Below are 9,211 nucleotides of genomic sequence, written 5' to 3'. Positions count from 1 at the left end.
GTAATGAGGCTGGAGAGAACAAAAGGGTGGCAGATCTACCAAGGTGGTGTGTGTGGTCGACCTGTCATTGTGGCACCAGAGTGAGCCACTTGGGCCAGCTCCTCCGGGGGAATCCTAAGGCATTCCCTGGCCAGGTGAGAGACATAGTCCCTCCACCATGTCCTGGGTCTACCTTTAGGTCTCCTCCCGGTTGGACGTGCCCGGAAAACCTCACCAGGGAGGCATCCTGGAGGCATCCTGACCAGATGCCCGAGCCATCTCAACTGGCTCCTCTCGATGTGGAGGAGCAGCGGGTCTACTCCGAGCCCCTCCCAAATGACAGAGCTTCTCACCTTATCTCTAAGGGAGAGCCCAGCCACTCTTCAGAGAAAACACATTTCGGCCGCTTGTATCCGCGATCTCGTTCTTTCGGTCACTTCGCCTTCTGACTCAGCTCTCTCTTCACCACGACAGACCGGTACAACGCCTGCATCACTGCAGATGCAGCACCAATCCACCTATTGATCTCATGCTTCAGTTTTCCCTCACTCCTGAACAAGACCCTGAGATACTTAAACTCTTCCACTATAGGGCAGGACCTCATCCCTGACCCGGAGAAGGCATTCTACCCTTTTCCGAATCAAGACCATGGTCTCAGATTTAGAGGAGCTGATTCTCATCCCAGCTGCTTCACACTCGGCTGTGAACCGCTCCAATGAAAGCTGAAGATCGTGTTCTGATGAAGCCAACAGGACCACATCATCTGCAAAAAGCAGAGACCTGATCCTTAGGCCACCAAAACAGATGCCCTCCACACCTTGGCTGCGTCTAGAAATCCTGTCCATAAAGGTTATGAACAGAATCAGTGACAAAGGGCAGCCTTGGTGGAGTCCAACTCTCACTGGGAACGAGTCTGACATACTGCCGGCAATGCGGACCAAGCTCTGACACCGGTCATACAGGGACCTAACAGCCCGTATCAGAGGGTCTGGTACCTCATTCTCCCGAAATACCCCCCAGAGGGCCCCCCGAGGGACGCGGTTGAACGCCTTCTTCAAATCCACAAAACACATGTAGACTGGTTGGGCGAACTCCCACGCACCCTCCAGGATCCCCCTAAGGGTATAGAGCTGGTCCAGTTTTCCACGGCCAGGACAAAAACCACATGGCTCCTCCTGAATCTGAGGTTCAACAATCCGACGGACCCTCCTCTCCAGAACCCCTGAATAGACCTTACAAGGAAGGCTCAGGAGTGTGATCCCCTTGTAGTTGGAACACACCCTGCGGTCCCCCTTTTTAAATAAGGGGACCACCACCCAGGGGCGTCGGACTGGGGGGGGAAAGGGTACTGTTTACCCAGGGCCCACTGCAGGGAGGGGCCCTGAGACAGCTTTAAATAAAAATGTTTTATTGTTATTGTTTTTTTCCCCCAACTTAATGTCTTAATAAACTTCCCGTTACCTGGATAAAGGGGTTCAGAAACAGAATTTCGCCTTAAAAATAATAACTGAATAATCTCCGAGGCATCTATCACCCCTTAAAAATGTGCAAAGTGGTTTAGTCCACACCAGCGGCCAGGGGCTGCACGGCCGCATGTACAGCTATGAGACATCGCAGATGCCGACAGCCAGAGCTGGAGGCAGGAGAGTCAGGCATGTCTTTTCCCAACAAAGGGAAATCTGGCTTCCAGAAAAGAAAAGAAAAGAAAAGAAAGGAAAAGAAAAGAAAAGAAAAGAAGGAGAAAAAGTTAACTGAACAGAAGCAAGTATTGACTAGGGTTTTCAAGAAGGAAGGTGAGCAGCAGCAGCAGAACACAGTTTTAGCTGATATTAGCTAGCTCTCAGAAGCTGCATTCATGTTAGGTGTTCAGTGTTAAACGCCTTTAGTTTCACCATCAAGATCAAATATAAATTAATTAGTGTTGTCAGTGAAAACACTAATTTATATATATATATTAATCAGAATTATTATCGTGGGCGGCCGCCGCCAATTAATTCGCGGACCTCGCAGTAAAAACAGGTTCACTCTGTGTGGATATTTCAGCTCCTTCCCAGTCATGGACCAGGACAAACTTGGTATCGATGGATTTGTGGTAATCTCAGGAATGAGAAGCTGCCACTGTTTTTCGTATAGCATGATGACACTGGTGTTAGAGGATTGTTATTGTCTTGGTTAGATATTTTAAGCCTATTTTAAATTTCTTTATATTTGATCTTGAAAACGGACAATCTTATAATTTGGCTGATAATGCAGGGATTATAACATTTAGAGTACATTACATTCACAGAGAGAACCTGGTTTATTTCATGTCATATGTATTTAATATATCAATGCATATCAGCAAAGCTTAACATCATGAACCATGACAGACATGACTGAAGAGCAGATGAAGATATCATGCCAGGCACTGATGAGAAAATATTACAAGGATCTCACAGCTGAATTTGAGAATGAGATGCTACACCTGAGAACAATATATGGTGCCACATTTCCACACATTTGGTCTCCTCTTGAGCTGCTTAATGCCATACAGGATGCAATTACAGAGCATTTTTGGAGAAGTTTGTATTGGACTGAGGATATTTTGCACACTACCTGTGACTGTTGCTGGGGGTGAACGGGCTTTTAGCAAACTGAAACTGGTGAAAAATTATTTGAGATCAACAATGTCCCAGGATAGACTGAACAGCCAAGCTCTTCTTTCTATTGAAAGCCAATTAGCCAAAGGATTGGACTTTAAAGATCTCATAAGTGATTTTGCTAACATGAAGACCCGTCAGTGGGCATTTACTGGAAAATAAATTCCAGGATTTTTGTTTGAACACATTGTTGGCAAATAAAAATAATTATATGTGAAGTCTGGGCATTTCACTTTTATTATGCTGGCATTTGTATTTGCTCAATATAGAGGTTAAACTAAGATCATATTTATTATCTTGTCTTATGGCATGACAAAAAATGTTTAAGAGAGATATTAAGTAATTGAGCATGGGGGCCCACCTAGAAGACTTGTACCTAGGGCCCAGAATTTGGTGCTACGCCCCTGCCACCACCCCAGTCTGCCAGTCCAGTGGGACTGCCCCTGATGTCCACGTGATATTGCAGAGCCGCGTCCGCCAACACAGCCCCACAACATCCTGAGCCTTAAGGAACTCCGGGCGGAACTCATCCACCCCTGGAGCCTTGCTACGGAGGAGCTTTTTAACCACCTCAGTGACCTCAGCACCAGAGATTTGAGAGGCCAATCCAAAGTCCCCAGACTCTGCTTCCTCACTGGAAGATGTGTCAATGGGATTGAGGAGGGCTTCGAAGTATTCTGCCCACCGATCCACAATTTCCTGAGTAGAGGTCAGCAGCACACCGCCCCCACTATAGATGGTGTTGGTAGTGCACTGCCCCCCCCCCCACCACCACCACCCCAGACCCCCCGGCATCGGATGTTGGACCAGAATCTCCTCGAAGCCGTACGGAAGTCTTGCTCCATGGTCTCACTGAACTCCTCCCATGCCCGGGTTTTTGTCTTGGCGACCACCCGAGCCGTGATCCGCTTGGACTGCTGGTACCCGTCAGCTGCCTCTGGAGTCCCACAGGCCAAAAAGACCTGATAGGACTCGTTCTTCAGCTTTACAGCATCCCTAACCGCCAGTGTCCACCAGCGTTTTTGGGGGTTGCCACCACGACAGGCACCAACGATCTTGCGACCACAGCTCCAGTCGGCCACCTCAACAATGGAGGCACGGAACAGGGTCCATTCAGACTCAATGTCCCCCGCCTCCCCTGGAACATTTTGGAAGTTCTGTCGGAGGTGGGAATTGAAGCTCCTTCTGACAGGAGACTATGCCAGACGTTCCCAGCAGACCCTCATGATACGTTTGGGCCTATTTTTTAAGCTGAAGGTGGCGCTATACTGTGGTATTTAGGCAGAATTTTTAATTTTTAAAGAAACTGCACCAAAATGCTAAAATAATGAATACACACATTTAAAACACTATTAGACACTCATTTATACAGTTTATCAGCAAAAAAAAAAAGTTAATTTAGACGTTACTTGCTCTTTATGTCTGGCTGAATGTTTATGATTTAACAAATGATCAAATTACTAAAACCATCGAACACCAGGTGTGATGTATGGTACCCGTGTGATGAGGTTTCTCATCAATCCTGCTGGCCACAAAGTCTCCTCAGCACTAGGGGGTGTAACAATATCCAGGTCTCACGATACGATATTTATTGCGATATTGAAGGGAGGTTCACAATAATAAGACTCACAACATAAAATACTTAGACGGTCATTGGTTCATTTTTCATTATCTTTATTATCATTATGACATTTTGAATAGCCTGAAAAGCAATAATGTGCAAAATTCAAGTACCAACTCAATATATATTTATAAAAGAAATGGCAATACAGGTACAGAATAAACTGCCAAAATAAAGGCATTATTAAACAGCCCATTCAATAAATAAAAATACCAGGCTGTGTGGGTTGCATGCACTCCCATTGGCGAACTGGCCGATGACACTGAAGCAAAGGATCATGGTCTGTGTGGTTTACTTTGCTATGCTCCTGTGGAGCAGATTGAAAAGGGCTATTTTTACCTCAAGACGTACTGTACAATATTGTGACAAGACCACGAAGATATTGTGGCCATTATACTACGGCGATTTCGCGATACTGCCAATATTGTTACAGCCCTAAGCATGCAAGTAGTTTGACTTCTAGATGTCAAAGGTCGTATTCCTCTGAATCTGCATCAGCTGGTCAGAGATAACTTAAGGGTCTTCTGGCGAGACGTTTCATGTCCGATGAGTTGTTTCTCTGGAGTTTTGTTGTTTTGCAAAGAAAGTCTGACCTTGGAAAGGATAGTTCACATGCTTACTGACCCAGTTTGGCCCAAACTGGGCAGCTGGCTGGAACTAAGTTTTTAGAGGAAGTGTTACTCCTTTTATTAATTGTTGTTTATAGATTTAGACAAATCAGAATCTACTAAGTGTAAAATGGGCGTTTAAGTCCTTAGACACCACTCCTTCCTCAAACACTTAGAACAGGCTTTTTTCATTTAATATGAAGTAAACATGTTAAACAGTCATTTATTAATATTGTAATATTAATATGTGAATATACTGATAATAAATCATTATTACATTCAACAAGTAGACTCATTTGTGGTATTTAATATCTGAAATAAAGCATTATTTCCAGAGTTATGGTGATTCATTCATTACTGTGAAGCAGTCTATAATTTTAAAACACTTTAAATAAAACATTAATTCCTAAATGTAATTGTTCTTAACCTATGAAGTAAAGAAATCATTTTAGGAGCCAGAATAATACATTTTTAATAAAAGGGAGTGAGATAAAAGTCTTGTCTCCTGTAAGAGATATTTTGTGAAGAGACCTGGAGTCGTAGGTCCGATAAAAATAAGTCAGATTTTTCCTTATCGTTTCCTCCTGGTGTCATGAGTGTCATGACACCGGTGCACACTGATGAAGCAGTCTATGTTACAATATTTAAAAATGTTTCATAACTAATTCAACTGAGAAATCACAAAGATTACAATCAGATTTTCAACAAACATTCTGTGGACCAATTGAGCTTATCAACAAAAGGAGGAGTGAAACTTCTGAGCACACTGGACAAGGAACTAAGAAACTGTCTGACAATCATTTGCTTTAAAATATCTGCAAAGAAGAAATTATTAACTCATACGAAAACATAACAAATGAATAATTCACGTGTTGCAATTGCAGTTGTGACTCATAGCTACTTATGTAACTCCAACTATATGGAACTCAAAAGTATTCAAAATTCAATAAATAAATAAGACATTATGAAATAAATATCTACATGAGGAAATACTAGACAATCTTGTAATGTGACAATTAAATGATGAAATAACAGAATGTTATGTAAAATCTAAGCTCAGTATTATGAAAAATTGTTCATTCTTCTTTTAAAATGTCATTGTTAATATAATGTTTTTTTTTCAAAAGTCCTTTTTTATAATAATCCAAATTAATATTGAGCTACTTTTATTTAATTCATTCGGTTTTTATTACATAACGTCTTTTTAACAAAGACAGCTTTTATTTCACAGTAGTGTTTTTTCCCATGGCTGATTTATTTCATAATGAGACTTTACTGCAGAATGTCTCAGTCCGTCAGTCAAGCCAGTGGGTGTGACCTGCAACACTATTGATTAATCCTTCAACATCGTCCTTCATTTTATTTTATTTGTAATTTATTTTAGCTTTATTTAATTGTCTTATTTCATTATATTTTATAATGTTCATATATATACACACACATATATATATTTATTTATTTATTTTTGTTTCTAGTTTGTTTTATCTCACGTCTGTGTCATGTTGATACCATCTATGGACAAAATAAGCATCGGTTTCTGACTATTACAATTTTGATTGATCTATTTCATGACCTAATTATACAATGAAAACACTTACAATGCAAAATTGAAATAAATTTATTTTGGTTTAAAAGGAGAATTCACCTAACAATGGAATATTTCCTTTGTATTCCACGATATAGTCTGTTAAAAGTACAGCTTTTATCCATTTTGTCTACTCAGATTATATCATAATATTCATCGGGTGACATTTCAAAGCAGTTTAAACATCCTTTTAAAGGAACACAGGCAATGCTTAAGCTACCTAAGGCGCGCTAAAGCAGGACCCCATATAAAACCAACGATTCGGTTGCTGCTCGATCTCTGAGCGCCTCAACTTCATTCCGACTAGATGAGAGGGTGCTGGGAAATGTCCAGATTCATGAGAAATCCAAACCCGACAGGATTCAGGACATTTGAAAGTTATTTTAAGCTTATATGTATGCAGTCTCTCAGGCTTTTATAGGCCTATGGTAAAGGAAACGGAATGCAGCGCGTGCAGCGGCCCTCGTCAGCACGTGGCACGGCAGTAAGACGGCCTTGACTCAGCTGGAGGTTGTTGGTTCTCTTGGTCCTTTACCGGGGAGCCTTTTACCGACTCCGCTGCTCTACAAGCTGCCAAAGGACCAACGGATAAACTGCATTAGTTTATGGTTTATTCCATTTACCACAGCAAATGTTGGATGAAGGTAAATATGACCAATGTTTATAAAAACAAACATCTGTAATTTAGTTATTTTATTGGCCACCAGACTTAACAGCAGGGCTGACGGTACTGAGTGCGTTCAATGTTAACGTGATCTTAATTTTGATGTTTTCTGAGCCCCCCCCCCCCCCCCCCCCCTTACAAATTACAACCAAGAAGAGGTTAGGGGTCAAGTTTTACTTTAGTCCTCATCTAGGTCAATTTTATTTTAATTTGAAAATCTATGTCATGTTTTTAAAGACTGAATGTTCTTTGGTGTTTTCAGGTTTATACTGGAGATGCAGAATGAAGACCACTTGCCTGCAGACGTGAACAGTGAGTTGGGATGTATTACACAGACTGGTTAAGCACATCAGCAGCAGTCATTTAAAAAAAATATATAGATTTTCTATAAATGTCTCTGATCATCTGTTTCCAGCAGCAGACAATAAGCCAGGGCTAGTCGAAAGTAGTCTGTACAAAATGGATAGGCAGAGTTGACAGGATTACATCTTTATGTTGCCTGAGATGAGCGGGTTAAGTTTCCTTTTAATGACTGTTGCTGAATGAATCTTAACTAATGTAATGGTTTTGAGCAACAAAAATAATTTAACTGCTGTGACCCAACCTGACCTCTTAATGGCTTGCTGCTGTGATGATTCATAGATTGGAATCTCTGAGAACCCATGAAGCTGTCTAATATTGCACTGAACAAGCAATGATAATGATCAGCTTCAGTCAGAGCAGCCAGGCCTGGACCTCATTCTGATCTTTGATTTTCAGATTATCTACAGCGTCCCACCAGCTAGATCAAGCTTCTTCAGGTAAGCTTCTGCTGTACTATGTTTACATTTATGTTTCTGTGGGATGATGATTCTTAGACTAGAGTCTCTGAGAACACATGAAGTTGTTTCACTCCGAACTGACCACACACCACAGTGGAAGTCGTTTTGCTGGAGATCTTGGTTACTGCTGGGCTTGCTTCAGGGAACTTGGTAAAGTTCGCATCTGAAAGTCAAGTAAGACATGTCCTGTGTCCCTGGAAGGAACAAGTCAGTTGACTGAAATGTCAGCCCCAGCAGTAACTGATTGGCTGCAGTAAACGGACCACCACATGTGGACAGTGCAGTTCCAGATGTTGCTGTTAAAAACATTCCAGTGATGAGGTTCTCCTTGCAGGTGATCCGCAGTGGTGGCAGGAGGTCTGTTGAACCCTTGTGTACCAGTTACTGTGAATGCTGAACTTCATTGTAGACCTTCTCTTTCAAAAGGTCAGGAAACCCCCAACCACAGAATCTTAATGAATCGTTCAAAAGTTGACCTGAGGACTAGAATTTGAGATCTTTCCCTATAAGCAGGTCAGGGTTTTTTGCTTCTAGTTGTCTGGTCGGTTGATGATGAAAATGCAGTTTTCGGTTCTACTGATGTTAACTGAAGTGTACTCGCAGCGCACTGACACCACCAGACAAGGAGCCGAGGCTTCTGATTCTCGGTCTGTTGGTGCTGCAATGTTAACCCAGAGGTTTTGTTTTTCAGGTTCTGAGTTCCAACCAGTTTCTGACCTCCCAAGTACGACATTGCATCGTTGCCATCAAGGACCAACACATCTTACACGGGACCTTGCATCAATACAAAATATTCTTTTTAAATAACGCTTTTGTGATTTTTATTAATGCAAAGCTTTTACTCTGAATGTTGAACCTTAAGTGTGGATGTCTATAAAAAAAATAAAGGCTCTGTAAACCATATTTCATTTGTTTAGAATTAATAAACTGCTCCGCTGTTGACTGAACTTAACGTGTCACATGAATGTGTTAGTCATTTGTTGTGCCATCGCATTGTCTATAGTTAAGTTAGCTCCTGATGTTTTAGGTTGAAACCTTGTAGTTGCTGTGTCATGTTAAACTGAAAGGTCAAAAGCCATCAGGCAAAACATTGTGCGGCTGAAACTGATTTTATGCTATAAAAACAAAATGTGCACGATTGTTGGCTGGAGACTGGCCTCAAGTGGGTGGTGTCATTTCTGCCATGGCAACATCACAATAACTTGATATTGATATGGTATCACTGTGGGGTTATATACTGTTGATCTAAAGTGGAATTACCCTGTGGAAACCGCAATTTGCCATTTAAGAGCAT

General features: G+C 41.7%; 1 non-coding gene across 1 annotated transcript; it reads left to right on the top strand.

Annotated features, from left to right (window-relative positions):
* Window positions 1–6,693: 6,693 nt before the first annotated feature.
* On the top strand, window positions 6,694–8,864 carry LOC107383272 (uncharacterized). Its single transcript, XR_011521877.1, has 5 exons — window positions 6,694–7,076; window positions 7,359–7,408; window positions 7,856–7,896; window positions 8,252–8,343; window positions 8,609–8,864. It is a non-coding gene; the product is annotated as an uncharacterized protein (transcript).
* The last annotated feature ends 347 nt before the right edge of the window (window positions 8,865–9,211 follow it).

This window comes from Nothobranchius furzeri, chromosome 11 (assembly GCF_043380555.1).
Source record: "Nothobranchius furzeri strain GRZ-AD chromosome 11, NfurGRZ-RIMD1, whole genome shotgun sequence".
NCBI lineage: Eukaryota > Metazoa > Chordata > Actinopteri > Cyprinodontiformes > Nothobranchiidae > Nothobranchius > Nothobranchius furzeri.
Note: the sequence above shows the minus strand (reverse complement) of the source record. Positions and strands in the feature narration are given on the sequence as shown.